Source organism: Dendrobates tinctorius, unplaced genomic scaffold (assembly GCF_039654945.1).
Source record: "Dendrobates tinctorius isolate UK_male_01 unplaced genomic scaffold, ASM3965494v1 ptg000116l, whole genome shotgun sequence".
Classification (NCBI taxonomy): Eukaryota; Metazoa; Chordata; class Amphibia; order Anura; family Dendrobatidae; genus Dendrobates; species Dendrobates tinctorius.
The window spans coordinates 43403133-43423639 of NW_027361784.1; positions in this window are offsets into that span (position 1 = coordinate 43403133).

The window sequence follows — 20507 nt, forward strand, 5'->3', positions numbered from 1 at the left end:
TCTAGAGGGCCTGTTCCAGGCACACGAGACGCATGCTTTCACGTATGCCTTGACGTCTCGAGCCATATGTGGCCACCAATATGACCTTGCCAGGAGTTCGGTGGTCCGTTTATTACCAAAATGGCCACCTAGCCTGGAGGCATGTGCCCAGGCAAGAACCTCCGGCCGTAGCCGAGGGGGCACCAAGGTCTTGCCTGGCGGTACCGACTCGAGAGCGATAGGAGCCACGGTCGTAAAACTCTCCGGAGGGAGAATTAACCAGGGCTCAGCTTCTCCCTCTTCCACTGAGACCACCGAGCGCGAGAGGGCATCTGCTCGGGTGTTCTTCTCCCCGGAGAGGTAGTGCAGGGTGAAGCGGAAGCGAGAGAAGAAGAGCAACCACCTGGCCTGACGGGAATTCAGGCGTTGGGCCGTCTGAAGGTAGACCAGGTTTTTGTGGTCCGTGAACACCTGAAAGGGGAACCAGGCTCCCTCCAGGAGATGTCTCCACTCGGAGAAAGCCAATTTCATGGCCAGCAGCTCCCTGTCACCGATGGAGTAATTTTTCTCTGCCGGTGAAAAGGTCTTAGAATAGAAGAAGTAGGGATGCTTCCGACCTTGAGCATCCTTTTGGTAAAGGACTGCTCCTGCACCGACGGAAGAAGCGTCTACCTCAAGGATAAATGGCTTATCCACATCGGGACGGTGTAAAATGGGAGCGCCTGCAAAGTGGGACTTTATGGAGGAAAAAGCCTTAGAAACCTGTTCGGTCCACGCCTTAGGATTAGCTCCTTTTTTCGTGAGAGCAACCAACGGAGCTACCAGAGTGGAGAAGTGGGGTATAAACTGACGGTAATAATTAACGAACCCCAAAAAGCGCTGCACCGCTTTAAGAGAATGGGGTTCCTGCCAGTCCATAACTGCTTGCAGTTTGGCCGGATCCATAGCCAACCCCTGGGCCGAGATGACGTAGCCCAGAAATGGCAAGGACTCCTGCTCAAACTGACACTTCTCCAGCTTGGCGAACAGGGAATGCGCCCGCAGGCGGTCGAATACCCTGCAGACGTCTTTCCGGTGGGTGGGCAAATCTGGCGAAAAGATGAGGATGTCGTCCAGATAGACCACCACCGAGGTAGAAAGCATGTCACGGAAGACGTCGTTGACGGAGTCCTGGAAGACAGCGGGCGCATTACAAAGGCCGAAGGGCATGACCAGATATTCATAATGGCCATCCCGAGTATTAAAAGCTGTCTTCCATTCGTCTCCCTCGCGAATACGGATCAGGTTGTATGCCCCTCGTAGGTCTAGCTTTGTGAATAGCCCCGCCCCACGCAACCTGTCGAACAACTCGGAGATCAACGGGAGAGGGTACTTATTCTTTAACGTGATAGCATTGAGACCCCGGTAGTCGATACAGGGGCGTAACTCTCCGCTCTTCTTCTGAACGAAGAAGAAGCCTGCCCCAGCCGGTGACACCGACTTCCTGATAAAGCCCCGCGCCAGGTTCTCCCGGATATATTGGGACATTGTCTCTGTCTCCGGAAGAGACAATGGGTAGACACAACCTCGAGTAGGTTCTGTGCCCGGCAGGAGGTCAATCGGGCAATCATAGGGACGGTGCGGTGGGAGTGTCTCCGCAGACTTCTTAGAGAAGACGTCCGCATACTGATGGTAAGGTTCAGGAAGCGTGGAGAGATCTGTAGGCAGCTCTGTAGACGCTACCTGAAGACTGTCCCTTAGACACCTTCCCTCGCAGTCCTTGCTCCAGCCCAGTATTCTCCCCGACGCCCAATCAATGTGAGGGGAGTGACGACGAAGCCAGGGAACCCCGAGGAGTACCTGATCGATGCCATGAGGCATAATAAGCAAGGAAAGGGTCTCCCGATGTGAGGGGGACATGGTGAGACCGAGTGGGACCGTCTGATGGGTCACTTGAGATGGCAATGGTGCCCCATCCACCACCCTGATGGTCAGAGGTTGTGGGAGTAATACCAGGGGAATAGAGCGACTCTGGGCAAAACTCGAGGACACAAAGTTCCCCTTGGCCCCGGAGTCCAGAGTAACCTCTGCCTCCCAGGTGGAGGAACCATTATCCAGAGTACCCCGGAATACCGGCTTAGGCGAAAAGGACTCCATCTGGGACTGGCCACCACCTACAACCATGGAACGGGGTCGTCCCTTTGGCCGCTGAGGACATGTGCCAGCAGAGTGGCCAAAGTGTCGGCAGTAATAACAGCGCACAGAGCCCCGCACCTGACGTGGCTTAGTACCGGTGCGAGATACCTCCATGGGCTCGATGGAGGAAGGCTCCTGAGCGGAATGGCTCAGCGAATGGCTCAGCGGATCGGTAAAGGTGGGAGCCAGGTTAATCTTACGTCTGGATTGAGTCCTCTCCAGCCCGCGCTCCGTGAACCGGAGATCAATACGGGTGGAGACGGAGATCAATTCCTCCAGAGTTGTGGGAATATCTCGGGTGGCTAGAGCATCCTTGACGTGCTCAGCTAGGCTTCTCCAGAACACTGGGACTAACACTTTGTCCGGCCACTTCAGTTCGGAAGCCAATGTCCGAAACCGGACAGCATAATGGCTAACCGAGAGTGACCCTTGTGTTACCGCTAACAGTTGGAGAGCCGTATCATGCGTGACCCATGGTCCCAAGAAGACCTGCATCAGAGCCGCGAGGAACTGAGCAGGCCCCTGAACCACGGGATCCTCACGTTCCCACAACGGTGTGGCCCACTGCAATGCCCGGCCAGCTAACAAGGAGACAATAAAGCCCACCTTGGCCTGCTCTGTAGGAAACCGTGCAGCCAGCAACTCCAGGTGAATGGAGCACTGACTGACGAATCCCCTACAGGTGGCGCTCTCACCCAAAAACTTTTCGAGGAGCGGGAGGGAAGAAATTGTTGGCGAGGGCAAAAGTGTGGACACACGTGAGACGGCCTCAGTGACCATCTGGGCAGCAGCTAGCGCAGCATTCGCAGCTGAGTTGGTGCTCTCGATAGCCGCCAACCTGCTCTCCAGCTGCCGAATGTTGCGCTGCAGCTGCTGCACGTCTGCCATTGTCAGCCAGACCCTGGCGCTAGTGTAATGTTAGGACGGCGGAACGCACCAAATATAAAATAACAGGAGGTGCGTTCTCCTCCCGGAGTCCACCGTGCGGTAGGTGACAAGACCGCTGCTGAACAATGGCAGATGCACCTAATCAATGAGGTACTGCGCTCGGGTTAACGTCACCCGAACGCTAAGGACGGCTCTGTTCTGGCACAGAGTCGCAAGAGGCAATGTGATGCCGAGACGCGGCTCTGTTAATGTCACAGAGGCCTGCATGTGGCGTCGCAACAGCGACCAAGAGTAGCTGCGGTTAGTGCAGCGCAGCGGCAGGTAAACCCACAGGCGTCGGCGCTGAGACACGGGCGCCGACGGACGCTAGTGTAGGCGAGGACCACGTGGCATGTAGCTTGCCACAAGCTGAGACTGACTATCCAACTCTCTGTCACCATTCGTAATACCTGAGGGAAGGGGTTTCATAATGCATCAGTCACCAGTCCACACATCCGTCACCATACACACACAGCATAATATGCTACACTAGCGCATCGCCGAGCCGCCATGCGGGCTTTTTATAGCAATGCACTTCCGGGACCTTCCATTAGCTTGGGAAGGACCAATCAGATCCGATGTAGGACCTGAGCATGTGACCCCAGCTCTCCAGTGAGAGGTTAAGTTGTGGGCATGCCCAGTAGCACGGCATGGGGACTTAGCCTCAGGAGCAGTTCCCTGCAGAGCAGGTTGCGCTGCTATTGCTGCACCAGAGGTGGCAGCAACATCCAGGCTGTCAGAGCGAGTCTGAGCAGCAAGCCTGGCTCACCGTGTTTGCTGAGCAACACCACCCGGAGCGGTCGAGGAAGAATGGGAGACTGCAGGATGTCTGGCTCTGGACTCCCGCTGTGCAGTGCCAGGAATCTGACGCCTAACAGCGGTGACTCGGTCTGTGGCCCTGGTCGCCCATGTAAGAGGGATTAAGGGATGGAATAAAGTTTATGAGTGAATGATTCGTGACGCCACCTGTGGTGTTTGGCAATGAAGATGTTAAGCCGACGCTGTGGACAGATCCCCTGGGACAGATGGTGTGGTGCAGCAATGATATTGTGGCCCTCCACAGGTAGGGCAGTAATCCCAGGGCAGTGAGGATAGGTGTTGAGGAAGAGGGTGCAGTGTCTGGCACCGAGATGTAGCAGTGCTGATGGGGTGGCAGGAAGAAGGCAAGGACACAACAGGGTGCAGTTTCTTTACCTTTACTTTGCTTGGCTAATGCAGTCCAGGGTCCAGATTACAGATGGCACAGGAGCTGGCTAGCCTGGAAGCAACTTAGGAGTCTCTCTAGGCAGATGGGTTGTGTAGTCTCCTTCCTAGCGCTTAGTTTTAGGTACTTGCAGTACTGTGCTACACTAAAGTTCTACTTGCTTATTTTCTTTAGAACTCCCTCGTATGGCAGACATCTGTAGCCTTCTTCTTCTGGCTCACACGTCGCTGTTGTGCCTCCGAGTCTTATGTGGGAATAGAGCATTTACAGCTTCCTATTCCTCCGGTTTCTGTTGCAGGACCATCAGTGTCCATACAGCCTTGGATACCAGGCTCCAGATCATGTGCTATAGCTGGGAATGAGCCTGAACTCTCTGCTCAATCTCCCAGCTCTTTTCCTCACGTCCACACACGTTGCCCTCCTCACACGAACTCCTAATTCTCCCTTCCTGGCCCCCAGAGAGCAGCTCTTCCCCCAGTTTTGGTTCAGAGCTCCCTCTGCTGACCTGGAATGGAACTGTGTTGTGTGTTGTGATTAACTGCCAGAGAGACCCTTTATTGCTTCCAAGCATGACATCACACTCCCTAGGAGGAAGGCAATGCCACTGTGGCGACCAAACTCCTGGGGGCGCCACATTCCCCCCTAGTGCAATTCAGTACTCCCGGACTGAAGAAAACAAGTAAACATATAAACATATAAACAATTGTAACTGTAACAAGATTTAAAAAAATGAAAAATTACTAAAATCAAAGGTCAAAAATAGTCCTGATGACGATTAGTCCATGCGTAAATGTCCATGGTCCATTTCCTGAGCAAGTTGGTAACTATTTACAAGTAGAGTTTTGACCACATATAGTCCTGTGGTCCAGCTGTCCATCAAAACAAAATAAGATCTTCAAAATGGGTTCTTACACAGTCTCTGTAAGCACAAAACTTGAAACGTTGCATATTTGCAGATTAAAAATTACAAAGCTTACCTATAGGCGGAACCTTAAGGGTGGAACACCTTGGGTACTACGGACAGACCTACATAGCACTGGTGTTGTTGGGGACATTACTGGATGCTAACTACTACTGGTGTAGTGTGTGTTGTACTGGCTACATGACTGTTGGTTCTGCGTAGCACAGGGATACTAGATTTCCAAGGACCACTTCTACTCACAGTGGGCATGACAGATTCACCACTGGCAGGGTGAGAATTTTCTTGCTCCACTGCTGGTGTGGCATCTGCTGCTTGTACTTGCTGGTTTTAGGGTGGTCTTGAGTCATTTCTTCTTGCACTACCAGTTGGGGAAAGGTCCACTATGGCTTGATTCGCTCTAGTCCAGTTTGCAGGGAATTCTCCGAGTACAGTGCTGACCTTTTCTTCTTCCTCTATGGGCTGAAGGTTGTTTTGCTCTTCCATTCTGTCCTTTAGTTGGTCAGGGCACAATTTCAGATGATCCCTCGATACTGCTGATGAGGTTTCTCCTCCATCCTTACTGATAAGGCACACTTTGGTGTTGTCAAAGTTTGATGGTAAGACGGTGTAGGGTTCAGCTTCCCATTGGTCATCCAATTTATGCATCCTTCTTTTCCTTTTTAGGACTTACTCTCCTGGTGACAAGGGAACTGCAGGTGCATGTTGATTGTAGTTCTTTTCCTGTTTTTGCCTCGACTGAGCTAGACTCTTTTCTACACACTCTTGTACTCTTTGGTACTGCTGCTGCCGCTCTGTATCCCAGTCAGAATCTGGTGATGTCACTTCAGGTGTCAGGACTCCCATATCCAAATCAATAGGCAGCTTGCCAGGCCTCGCTCTCATTAGGTAGGCTGGAGTGCAGTTGGTGGAATTCACAGGAATGTGATTGTAGAGGTCGACCAGATCTGGCAACTTCTCTGGCCACAGATTCCTCTCTTCCAAAGGCAAGGTCTTCAGTTGATCAATCACCACTCGATTCATCTTTTCACACATGCCATTGGTCTGTGGATGGTACGGTGTTGTCCTGATCTTCTTGCAATCGTAGAAGTTACAGAATTCCTGGAACACTTCTGCCTCAAAGGCTGGACCTTGATCTGTAAGCTGTTATGATTGAGTCACCGTAGGAGGCAAAAACAGAAATGCTAGCTAAGTCCAGAAAACCAGAGAAGTTGGCAACTATCAGATTGCAGACCCCTGAACCTATCAACACAACTAACAGTAGCCGTGGGGGGTTCCTACGATGACCTAGACCCCTCGATCACAGCCGGAGAGATACATAGGCCTAAAGAAGGAAAGGGGAAATCTAACTGCCCCAGAGCAGACCCCAAAGCAATAGGCAGCCCCCCACATATAATGACGGTGAAGCAAGATGAAAACACTTACACAGACAGAAAGACAGGCTGAGCAAAGACGGGACCCAAAAACTACCTAGATAGGAACGGATAGGAAGGCTGCTGTCTGCAATCTGCCAAAACCCTATCAGAGACAAAAGCCAACAAGCTGATATAAAAATGGCCCTGAAGCAACTAAGCTTCAAAAACTAAGTCAGCACTCAGGTACTTTCAGAAGACAGAGCTAACGGAACACTGCACACTCCAGCAGGGAGTGGCAGAATCCAAAAAGCAAGAAAAACAAAAACAAAACGTAAATGCAAAAAGGCAAAACAGAAAACTTAGCTTTAGGAGAGCAGGAATCAGACTGGTGTCCAAGAGTCCACAGAGAAATCACCCGCAGGGCAGAAAGGGCGTAGGCTTCCTTAAATCCAGTCAGTGACTCCACTCAGCCAATCGTCTTCATTAGTCCCAGGTGCCTGATAATCAGGCTCACTACCTTCCTTCACTAGAACAGGGAGTTCACCAGGCCTCAGTGACGGAGGGGAAAATGAACTCACAACAGTACCCCCCCCTTGAGGAGGGGTCACCGAACCCTCAACAACGCTACCAGGGCGATCAGGGTGAGCCCGATGAAAGGCACGCACCAATCTTTTGGCATGAATATCAGAGGCAGAGACCCAGGAATTATCCTCCTGACCATAACCCTTCCACTTAACCAAATACTGGAGTCTCCGTCTAGCCAGACGGGAATCCAGAATTTTCTCTACCTCATATTCCAAGTTACCTTCAACCAATACAGGGTCCGGAGGTGCCACCTCAGGCACAACTGGCTCAACAAACCTCTTCAACAAGGACTTATGGAACACATTATGGATCTTAAATGTGACAGGAAGAGCCAAACGAAAAGAGACCGGATTAATAATCTCCAAAATCTTGTAAGGTCCAATAAATCTAGGCTTAAACTTAGGAGAAGCCACCTTCATAGCAATATTTTTTGATGATAACCACACCATATCACCAATCTTAAACTGGGGACCAATGGTCCTATGTCGATTGGAAAACCGCTGGGCCTTTTCCTGGGAGAGAGATAACTTATCCACCACTTGGTCCCAGATCTGGTGCATTCTCTCCACCACAGTGTCAACGCCTGGGCAGGCAGAAGGCTCCACCTGCCCTGAAGAAAATCGAGGATAAAACCCAAAGTTACAAAAAAAAGGTGACATCAAAGTGGCAGAACTAGCTCTATTATTTAAAGCAAATTCGGCCAAGGGCAAAAATGAAACCCAATCATCCTGATCAGCGGAAATAAAACACCTCAAATTCGACTCCAAGGTCTGGTTTGTTCTCTCCGTCTGCCCATTGGTCTGAGGGTGAAAAGCAGAGGAGAAGGACAACTGAATTCCCAACTTGGAACAGAACGTCCTCCAAAATTTAGACACAAATTGAACTCCTCTGTCAGATACAATGTTCTCAGGAATCCCGTGCAAGCGAACCACCTGTTGCAAAAACAGGGGCACCAACTCAGAGGAAGATGGCAACTTAGGGAGTGGTACAAGATGAACCATCTTAGAGAACCTATCACAAATCACCCAAATAACAGTCATTCTTTGAGAGACCGGCATATCAGAGATGAAATCCATTGAAATATGGGTCCATGGCCTCCTGGGAACCGGCAAAGGCATCAACAACCCACTAGAGCGAGAACAAGATTTAGACCGGGAGCAAGTCCCACAGGACTGCACAAAATTCCTGACATCATGAGACAAGGTGGGCCACCAAAAAGAACGACTCACCAGATCTCTAGTACCAAAAATACCCGGATGACCAGCCAATGCAGAGCAATGAACTTCAGACATCACTCTCTTCTTCCACTGGTCAGGAACATACAACTTTCCACTAGGACAACGCTCAGGTTTGTCCTCCTGGAACTCTTGCAGAGCAAGTCTCAAATCGGGCGAGATGGCAGAAAGAACTACCCCTTCGCATAAGATGGTAGCAGGCTTGGTCACCACAGGAGAATCAGCAAAGAAACTCCTAGAGAGGGCGTCTGCCTTGACATTCTTAGTTCCAGGAAGGAAAGAGACCACAAAATCAAAACGTGTAAAAAACAAGGCCCACCTAGCCTGTCTGGGGTTCAAGCGTTTAGCCGACTCTAGGTAAATCAAATTTTTGTGGTCAGTGAGGACCACAACTTGATGTTTGGCTCCCTCCAACCAATGTCTCCACTCCTCAAATGCCCATTTCATGGCCAACAGTTCCCGATTCCCCACATCATAGTTACGTTCAGATGAAGAGAAGTTTCGGGAAAAGAAAGCACAGGGATTCATTTTAGATGTTACCGGATCCTTTTGGGACAACACTGCTCCTGCACCAATCTCAGAAGCATCCACCTCTACCTGAAACGGGAGTGAGACATCAGATTGCCGCAGAACCGGGGCGGAGGTAAATCTACGCTTCAGCTCCTGAAAGGAAGCAACCGCCTCCAGAGACCAATTCAACACATCCGCACCCTTCCTGGTCAGGTCAGTCAATGGTTTGGCAATGCTAGAAAATTTTGCTATAAATTTCCGATAAAAATTAGCAAAACCCAAAAACTTCTGGAGGGCCTTCAAAGAAGTGGGCTGAACCCAATCATAAATGGCCTGTACCTTGGCCGGGTCCATTTCAATAGTTGACGGAGACAAAATAAATCCCAAAAAAGAAATCCTCTGTACTCCAAAAAGGCATTTTGATCCTTTGACATACAGAGAATTCTCTCTCAAGATCCGGAACACAGTCCGAATATGTTCCACATGAGCATCCCAATCCTTGGAGAAGATCAAAATATCGTCCAGATAGATAATCAAAAATTTATCCACAAAGTCTCGGAAAATATCGTTCATGAAGCACTGGAAGACAGAAGGGGCATTAGTGAGCCCAAAAGGCATCACCAGGTACTCAAAATGTCCCTCCGAAGTATTAAACGCCGTCTTCCATTCATCCCCCTGCTTAATGCTGATAAGATTATACGCCCCCCTGAGGTCAAGCTTGGTAAACCAGCAAGCACCTCTGACTCTAGAGAATAGATCCGAAATCAGGGGTAACGGATACTGATATTTAATAGTAATTTTATTGAGGGCACGATAATCAATTCAAGGCCTTAAAGAACCATCCTTCTTGGCCACAAAAAAAAAACGGCACCTAAGGGTGAAGAGGATGGTCTAATATGACCCTTCTCCAACGCCTCCTTAATATAGGACCGCATAGCCTCGTGCTCGGGTACAGATAAATTGAAGAGCCGACCCTTAGAAAATTTACACCCCGGGCTTAGTTCAATTGCACAGTCATAACTCCTATGAGGAGGCAAGGACGCAGACTCATTCTCACTAAATACATCATAGAAGTCCGCCAAATAGTCAGGAACCTCATGCGACTGAGGAGAGGTGGAAAAAACCGGAGCCTCACTAAAGGTACACCAGCAACCCCAACTCACCACAGACACAGACTTCCAATCCAAAACTGGATTATGAATCTGCAACCAGGGAAACCCCAGAACAACGGCATCATGCAGACCATGCAACACCAAAAATCTGCAATTTTCTTGGTGGTCTGGGGCGACCCGCATGACCAACTGGGTCCAAAACTGAGGTTTATTTTTAGCCAGAGGGGTAGCATCAATCCCCCTCAAAGGGATAGGCATCTGCAGAGGTGTCAACGGAAATCCACAATGTTTAGCAAAATCCAAGTCCATAAGGTTTAGCGCTGCTCCCGAATTCACAAAAGCCTTTGCGGAAAATGTGGACAGGGAACAGATCAGAGTAATCGCCAAAAGAAATTTAGGCTGAACCCCTCCAACAGAAAACGTGTGTGCAAAGCGTTTCTCACGTTTAGGACAAACAGAAACAATATGTGAGGCATCTCCACAGAAAAAACACAGCTTATTGCGCCCTCTGAATTCCTGACGTTGCGCCTTAGACAAAACTCTATCACATTGCATAGGTTCAGACGTCTGTTCAACCGGTGGCAACACCTCTCGTGTAATCCTGCGTTCACGTAAACGCCGATCAACCTGAATGGCTAAAGACATAGAATCGTCCAGACCAGAGGGAACAGGAAATCCCACCATAGTATCTTTTACGGCTTCTGACAAACCCTTCCGAAAGAGAGCAGCCAAGGCACTATCATTCCAGGTAGTAAGGACCGCCCACTTTCGGAACTTTTGACAGTACAACTCTGCAGATTCTCGACCCTGGTTCAATCCTAACAGGGTCTTTTCAGCCTGATCAATAGCATTAGGTTTGTCGTACAGCAACCCCAAGGCTTGAAAAAATGCGTTCACATTAGTCAGAATAGGGTCATCTGGTTTCAAAGAAAACGCCCAATCCTGGGGATCGCCGCGCAGCAAAGAGATGACAATTTTAACCTGCTGCGCGGGGCTCCCTGACGAGTTAGGCTTCAAAGCAAAAAATAATTTACAATTATTTTTGAAACTCAAAAATTTAGATCGATCCCCAAAAAATACATCAGGTGTGGGGATCTTTGGTTCAACAGCATGTGAACGAGCAAGATAGGCGGAAATTCCTCGCACTTCAGCAGCGAGCTCCTCCACACGATTAGACACTTGCTTTATCTCCATTGAGAGAAAAAAAAATTCCCCCTACGGCCTCAGAGATATAGAGGAAAGAATATACAAACTCCTCTTTTTTTTTTTTTTTTTTTTTAAACACAATTCTTTCCTGCTATTGAGTACCCCAGGATCTGCGGTTTGGCGGGTGATTCTGTTATGATTGAGTCACCGTAGGAGGCAAAAACAGAAATGCTAGCTAAGTCCAGAACACCAGAGAAGTTGGCAACTATCAGATTGCAGACCCCTGAACCTATCAACACAACTAGCAGTAGCCGTGGGGGGTTCCTACGATGACCTAGACCCCTCGATCACAGCCGGAGAGATACATAGGCCTAAAGAAGGAAAGGGGAAATCTAACTGCCCCAGAGCAGACCCCAAAGCAATAGGCAGCCCCCCACATATAATGACGGTGAAGCAAGATGAAAACACTTACACAGACAGAAAGACAGGCTGAGCAAAGACGGGACCCAAAAACTACCTAGATAGGAACGGATAGGAAGGCTGCTGTCTGCAATCTGCCAAAACCCTATCAGAGACAAAAGCCAACAAGCTGATATAAAAATGGCCCTGAAGCAACTAAGCTTCAAAAACTAAGTCAGCACTCAGGTACTTTCAGAAGACAGAGCTAACGGAACACTGCACACTCCAGCAGGGAGTGGCGGAATCCAAAAAGCAAGAAAAACAAAAACAAAACTTAAATGCAAAAAGGCAAAACAGAAAACTTAGCTTTAGGAGAGCAGGAATCAGACTGGTGTCCAAGAGTCCACAGAGAAATCACCCGCAGGGCAGAAAGGGCATAGGCTGCCTTAAATCCAGTCAGTGACTCCACTCAGCCAATCATCTTCATTAGTCCCAGGTGCCTGATAATCAGGCTCACTACCTTCCTTCACTAGAACAGGGAGTTCACCAGGCCTCAGTGACGGAGGGGAAAATGAACTCACAACAGTAAGCACTCGCTCGGGATATCCATGTGGTCGACAAAAGTGCTGTTGGAATGCTCTGGCTGCTGTCCTGGCTGTTTGATACTTGACAGGCACGACTACCAAGAATCTCGAGTAGTGGTCAACGATGGTAAGAGCATAAACATAGCCTGAACGACTTTGGACCAGCTTCACATGGTCCAGGGCGACCAACTCAAGGGGTTGTTTGGTTATTATTGGCTGCAAAGGAGCTCGCTGGCTGTTACGGTCCTTCCTGCGCAGGTTACATTGTCCACACTCCCGGCACCAATTTTCAATGGCATTCCTCATACCAGCCCTGTAAAATCTCTCCCAGAGCAAGGCCTCCAACTTCTTCCATCCGAAGTGTCCAGCTCCATTGTGGTATGCTTCCAAGACCATCGATGCCTCCCTCTTTGGGACTATCACCTGCCAGACCAGCACATGAGTGTGGGCATTGATACTCCTCCGACACAGCTTTCCCTCATAGATGAACAGCCAGCCTCTCTCCTTCCACAACTGCTGGGTTTCTTCAGGAGCATCTGGATCTGGGCGTGAGTCAGCTTGTGGCAGTAGCTCCTTTACCAGGCGGACTGCGGGGTCGCTATCCTGCGTTTCTGCCCAGTCATGGTGACGCAATGGACTTAGGGTGGCTCTTTCACGATAGACCATCTGTTTCTCACTCCTTGGGCACGTTGGGCCGCAATTGGCCAGTGAAAGGCAGGTAACTCTATTTCTTCGAGTGCCTCAGGGTCTTCTCCTGCATCTAGCAGATTGGGCATTCTGGACAGCGCATCAGCATTGGCATTCTTGTGCCCGCGCTCGGTACTTGATGCTAAATTCATAGTTAGACAGCCGGGCCATCCATTGCTGCTCCAGTGCACCTAGTTGGGCAGTTTCCAAGTGAGTCAACGGGTTGTTGTCCGTGAAGATGGTAAACTTGGCTGAAGCTAGGTAATGCTTGAATCGTTCAGTCACAGCCCAGACTATGGTGAGTAACTCAAGTTTGAAGGAACTGTAGTTGTCAGGGTTCCTTTCAGTGGAATGAAGCTTCCTGCTGGCGTAGGAGATCACTCTTTCTTTGCCATTCTGTACCTGTGACAGTACTACTCCCAGTCCCACGTTGCTGGCATCAGTATACAAAACAAATGATTGGTCATAATCTGGGTAGGTCAGAACTTCATCTCCTGTGAGAGCCATCTTCGGTTGAGTGAAGGACCTCTCCAGTTCCTCATTCCATTCAAATGTAGGACTCTTCTTCCTGGCTTTCTTGGGCTGGCCCACCAGAAGATTTTGCATAGGCGTGGCTATCTCATTGAAGCCTTTGATGAACCTTCGGTAGTAGCCTACCAAGCCGAGGAATTGACGTACTTCATGGAGGTTGCTGGGCTCCTGCCAGTCTCGGATGACAGTGACTTTGTCAGGATCCGGTGCCACACCTTCTGCACTCACTACATGACCGAGGTACTGTACCTTGGGCTTCAGGAGGTGGCATTTGGAAGGCTTCACTTTCAGGCCAAAGTTGGTCAAGGCCTCAAACACCTCAGCCAGGTGCTTCAGATGGTCTTCATAAGTCTTGGAGAAAACAATGACATCATCAAGGTACAACAGGACTGTCTCGAAGTTCTTGTGTCCAAGACAGCACTCCATTAGCCGTTGAAATGTTCCTGGGGCGGTGCAGAGCCCGAATGGCATGTAGTTGAAGTCGCAGAGACTCATTGGTGTGGTAAACGCTGTTTTCTCCTTTTCTGCCTCGGGAACCTGCCAATACCCACTAGTGAGATCTAAGGTGGAAAAATAGTTAGCAGTTTTAAGTGCAGCTAATGACTCTTCAATTCTGGGTAATGGGTAGGCATCCTTATGTGTAATGCTGTTAATTTTTCGGTAATCAACACACATTCTCATTGTACCATCTTTCTTTTTCACAAAGACTATTGGAGCTGCCCAGGGGCTACAACTGTCTCTGATCACCCCAGCCTCCTTCATTTCCCGCAACATACTTTTGGCACATTGATATTGTGTCGGGGGTATAGGCCGGTACCTTTCTTTAATGGGTGGATGATCTCCAGTGGGGATATGGTGTTGAACCCCTTTTGCCTTCCCAAAGTCTAGAGGGTGTTTACTGAATACCCGCTCATACTCCTGAGTCACTAGGTAAACCCCACTCTTTTGGTACGAAGGGGTGGAGTTAGTTCCCACCTGCAGCTGCTGACACCACTCCTCCAGCTGCTTTACAGAGCCATTGTCCTCCACCTGGTCGGAAGAGACCAAGGGCTCTGCTGCCCGTATTGTATTGTTACTGACAGTAAGCAGCTTAGCAACTGCGGCATACCGAGGTATTGTGGCCTCCTCCTCCCCACAATTCAAGAGGCATACAGGAATTCTCCCTTTGCGAACATCAACTACCCCTCTGGCTGTCAGGACAGTGGACTGGATATCAGAGTACACTGGCTCTACCAATGCTTGGTAATCTTTTCACCACTGGGAGGACCGGTCGCCCTCCAACATACTTGGCTCGCCAGTTCTTTGGGCCTTGTGGTCCTACTCCTGGGGGTTGGCCCTCTGCCCCAGGGGTTGCTCGTTTAAATAACAGAACCTTACAATGTGGCCTGCCTTGTGGCAGTGACGACAGATGGGACGTCCGTTCTGGTCATAGCGATCGTTGTCTCTCCCTCGGCGTGGTGGGATCCTCTTCTTCCGTAGACACGGGACAGCCTCTGGACTGGAGGCCAGCTGGATCTTCTCCTTTCATGACACCTGCATGGACTGCTCAGTTTTGGCAAGTGCAGCCATATTTTTGGTCAGCTCCTGGACCTGAAGACGCAGTTCGGCAGATGGATCTTTGTCCAGAGTCTGTGCATCAGCCTCCACAGGGCTGAGAGGGAAAAATGCTGCTTCTTGATGATATGTGATCGCTGGGCGCCTAGGGGGCGCTGGATGGCTGACATTTGGTTCATGCAGCACCCGGATAGCCCTGTCTTTGAAGTCTGCAAAGTCTAGGTCAGGGTTTTGTAGGGCTATGATGCGCAGCTGTGCTCTGTGGGTACTGGAAAGGAGTCCCTCAATAAATTGCTCCATTAACAGTCTGTCTCCATCTTTCACACTGTCTGGATCAATCTGCTTGATGACTCACAGTGCCTCCTGCAGGTTAAGAGCATAGTCCCGTATACTGTCCTGCGCTCTCTGCTTACACCTAAAGAATCTCATCTTTATTTCAGCTGCAGTGTCAAAGGTGCATCTTAGCTTAGCCAGGATCTTTTTAATAGTCTCTTTATCAGTGTCCTGCCAGGCTTTTACTTCCCTTTGCGCTGCACCAGTTAGCTGCCCAATAAGGATGTTCACTTTTTGGTTTTCAGACAGAAGATACACCTCAAAAAAACTGCACAGCATCTCTTTAAATTCACTCGGGGTATGTGACTCCCCTGAGTACTGCGGTAGCCAGGCCGCTCCTGGTATATAGGGCATGGACTGCGGCATTATGGGGACTGCTGCGGTGGGTGCTGATTCTTGTGGTGCTGTGGAGGCAGTGCTGGCTGCTGGCTGCAGCAGCGCTATGGTAGCTGCAGCTGCGCTGGGCCCTGCAGCTTTTGGCACTGTGGGGTTTGCAGTGGCGTCCGCCGCTGCGTCTGCTCTTGCTTCAGACATTCTCTACCCCCCTAGTTAATGTTTGCCAGGCCCTGGGTTGCGCTGGCTTACCGGTTACTGCTCTACCGGCTGGACGATCGGGGGACGCCGGGTCTGCATGCCTCGGCTCCTCACTCCCACGCACTGGCCTCTTCCCGCGCAGCACTTCACTTTTTCGCCCTTTTTGGCTGGCTCGCCTCGCGCGCCAAGCAGCGGGGTAATGGCGGCAATTGCACAGTCTATGGCATACAACACAGTCTCTGGAAAACAGGACCCAGGGGTACGGGGCTACGTAAATCCTGTTCGTGACGCCAAAATGGGTCGCTCTCCCAGGGCTGTATATGAGCAGGATTCAGAAAGGCGCTGCCCAATGTGGGCATGCTGTGCAAGACGACTCTCTATGTGCATGTCTCACAAGAGAGGGGCAGGAATCTCTCAAACCTTGCATAAGCAAGAAACTAATAGATTAAAAACACATGAGACATGCACAAAAGTGAACAGGTATGTAAGACAGTGTTCACACCACCCAAAGACTGAAAAACAGAAAAAAACAGTATGACAAACGTGCAAAAATACTCTGCAGTAAAAAATATATAACAGTAGACAGCAAGTGCTAGTAAAAAGATGATAACAAAAACACAAGGGAACAAGATTCCTGCCCCTCTCTTTTGAGACATGCACATAAAGAGCTGTCTGTTGTGAGTTCATTTTCCCCTTCACCATTGAGGTCTGATGAACTCGCTCTTCTGGTGAAGGAAGGTAGTGAGGCTGATTACCAAGCACCTGGGCAGGATGATGATGACTGGGTGACGGGAATTACTGACTGAATATAAGGCAGCCGACGCCCTTCTGCCTTGCTCGTGATCTCACTGAGGGATTCCAGGAGACCAGTCTGATTCCTGCTCCTCAAAAGCTAAGTTCTCTGCTCTACCTTTTACATTTGTGTTTTGGTTTTGTTTTGCATTGTTTTCCTTCATTTCTGCCATTCCCTGCTGGGGTGAACTGAATTCCTTTTTGCTCTGTCTTCAGAAAATACCTGAGTACTGATATAGTCTTTTTGAAGCCTAGCGTCTTCAGGGCTTTTTTCCCTATCAGCTGTTGGCTCTTGTTTTGAAAGGGTTTTGGCGGATTACAGACAGCAGCTTTTCTATCCTGTCCTATCTAGTTAGCTTGGGCCCCATCATTTGCTCAGCCTATCTTTCTATCTGTGTGAGTGTTTATTCATCTTGCTTCACCGTCATTATATGTTGGGGGCTGCCTATTGCTTTGGGGTCTGCTCTGGGGCAGTTTAGATTTCCCTTTCTGTCTTTAGGCTATGTAGTTCTCCGGCTGTGATCGAGGGGTCTAGGGCACCGTAGGAACCCCCCACGGCTACTGCTAGTTGTTGTTGATAGGTTCAGGGGTCTGCAATCCGATAGCTGCCAACTTCTCTGGTTTTCTGGACTTAGCTAGTATTTCTGTTTTTGCCTCCTACGGTGACTCATTTATAACAGCCGTCTTGCACAGCGTGCCCACATCGGGCAGCGCCTTTCTGAATCCTGCTCATATACAGTAGGTACTGTTCACATGATCAGGTTTTAAATACATTAGATAGGACTGCTCCGAGATGGGTATACCGTGACGTTGGTGGAGTGGCTTAGTATACATTTTTTGCAAAAAACGTATCAACTAAATACCCTGCTTTTGTTATCATCTTTTTACTAGCACTTGCTGTCTACTGTTATATACATTTTTTACAGCAGAGTATTTTTGCTAGTTTGTCATACTGTGTTTTTTCTGTTTTTCAGTCTTTCGGTGGTGTGAACACTGTCCTATCGACCTGTTCACTTTTGTGCATGTCTCATGTGTTTTTAAACTATTAGTTTCTTGCTTGTGCAAGGATTGGGAAATTCCCGCCCCTCTCTTGTGAAACATGCACTTAGAAAGCCGTCTTCCACATCGTGCCCACATCGTGCAGCGCCTTTCTGAATCCTGCTCATATAGGTACTGTTCACATGATCAGGTTTTAAATGCATTAGATAGGACTGCTCCGAGATGGGTATACTGTGACGTTGGTGGAGTGGCTTAGTATACATTTTTTGCAACTAAATACCCTGTTTTTGTTATCATCTTTTTACTAGCACTTGCTGTCTACTGTTATATATATTTTGTACAGCAGAGTATTTTTGCACGCTTGTCATACTGTGTTTTTTATAATAAGCTCTGTCAAGTCCTGACAAAGTGTCTCTTGTTTTAGTTGTTCTTTATAGGGTGCTATTTTTTTTCTTCCAAAACATTTAATAACAGGAAAACCTTTAAAGTCATTGATGAAGACATAGATATTTTCCACCAATTCTGAGAAATCAGATGCTGCAGAAACGCTGTTGACAGCAGAGCCGCTACCAGATTCCTGGAATGCACAAAATGTCGAATAAAGAGAACAAGCAGATTCCTTTTCAAAATTCTTGCTTTTAAACCTGTGCATTTTCTACTTATTAGAAATGAACAAATAAATTTGTAGCAAATCTGAAACATTTGGATTTGCCAGAAGATTTGCTAGAACCTGAACTAAGCAATCCTGTCAGCCGGCTCACTTCTGAAATTATTAAGGAAGCAATTTTTGCCCACATGACTTAATGGGTGAGAGAATTGGCAAAATATTTAGTTTCCATGATTTCTTCAATAATTGTGTTTAATATCATATTTCTTATGATACCTATGAGTTGGGCACATTAAGTAAGATAATAATAATAATAATACATTTTATTTCTATAGCGCCGACATATTCCGCACCACTTTGCATTTCGGAGGGGACTTGTACAGACAATAGACATTACAGCATAACAATAATCACATAGATCATAACAGATACCAAGAGGAATGAGGGCCCTGCTCGCAAGCTTACAGTCTATGAGATAGATAGGAAGGAAACCCATCCTTCCTTATATCAGCATACTCTTCAAAGTAAGTGGTTAGTGAAGGGGCAAACTCCTGGTCAGTTTCCATAAAATATGATGTATGTTCAGCACAAAACTTGAATGTGGCAACAACTTGTTGAAGAACAGTTCTGACGTGAGACAATACAGATTGGCATTGCTAAAAGGTATTTACATGAGCAGATTTATAGTATTTTCTCTATGGCACTGGTAATGTGGCTTCTCTTTGGACCTTGCTGTTTTCATGTGTTGGCATTCATCATGCTGCATTTTTCCAATCACAGTAACCATTTGCTGCATTGTCATCTGATGAAAACAGCTTCACTGATCATGCAAAGCCTTATGTTTGCTTGGTGAATAGCACAGCAAGTTTCTCTTTTCAACTCTCCACTTGGCAGGCAACAATGAAAGTCGGAATTACAAACATATCACTTTTGCTTTCCATCTGCTTGAATTGAGTTTTCTATGGCAACATTTTTCATTGTGGCATTCATTCACTTCCATTCCTAGACTAGTGATTCCACATCTCTTCAATTAAAGTTGGTCACAATTGGAGGTCATATTCCATGATATAATGTCACAAGAAGGATCTTCATAGTGAGCATGTATGCTGACTAGGTGGACTTGGGTTCGATGCCTTCAGTCTTTGAATTTTGACCACAGTGGAATATCTCACCTGGTGAGGTGGTTTTTCCTTGTTAAAGGTGACCAGTTGTTACTGAGCATGGACAGATGACATTGATGCAGTAAGGTGAACAGGTCGGACAAAGGAAGCTGTAAATGCAAAAGGGGAAACCTGAGGAGCAGAATAGTAGACCAAAATAAGCCGAAGAGTCAACACAGGAAAACTAGTGAAGCAGAGTCGAGAAATCGGCACAGCATAGTGGACCTTTCAAATGGGCTGCACGGTGGATCAATGGTTAGCACTAGTGATGAGCGAGTAGCATCGTTGCTCGGGTCTCCCCAAACATGCTTGAGTGTCCTCTAAATATTTCGGCGTGCTCGGAGATTTAGTTTTTGTCATCTCAGCTGCATAATTTGTGACTTGTAGACAGCCTGAATACATGTGGGAATTCCCTAACAAACAGGCATTCCACACATACTCGTATATTCAAGCTGTCTAGCACTCGCAAATCATGCAGCTGAGATGACGAAAACTAAATCTCCGAGCACGCCAAAATACTCAGAGACCACCCGAGCATGCTCGGAGAGACCTGAGCAACGAATATACTTGCTCATCACTAGTTGAGGCTCCTGGTCAGAAGACAGAAAGGACCTGGAAAGCACATCTGTCTTGATGTTCTTGTCTGCCAGCCAGAAATGGAGAACAATATCAAAGCGAGTGAAGAACAAAGACAACCTGGCTTTAGTTGGATTTAGGTGATGTACAGACTGCAGATAGGTTAACTGCTTGTGGTCAGTAAAGATAATTACAGGATGAACTGCTCCTCATCACAGGTTATTAAAGGGCAGGCATTGGCACGCTTGGCACAGTGGCGCCATTGCACAGCTCAGGGACACTTGTGATTGGAGGAAGGGAGTTATCTAAGTCTGTGGGTGCACAGTTTAACTAATCAGTGTCCTCTAGAGATTATACTGGTACTGATGCAGAACAATCATACTAACAGTCATAGGTGGATTATAATGAGGACAATTTGGGCTACTGCCAGGGTCCCAGGATCTGGTGGGGCCCATCGCCAGATTGCCCTCATTATGGAGGCACACATATTCCAGCAGGGATCTTTTCTGGTACTGCGCTGCCGATGTTGCAGAATGGCAGCGAAGCTCCAGGGGAACTCCTGTCACCTTTGCTGTGACGTTCCAGCTGGCATCGGGGGCGCTAG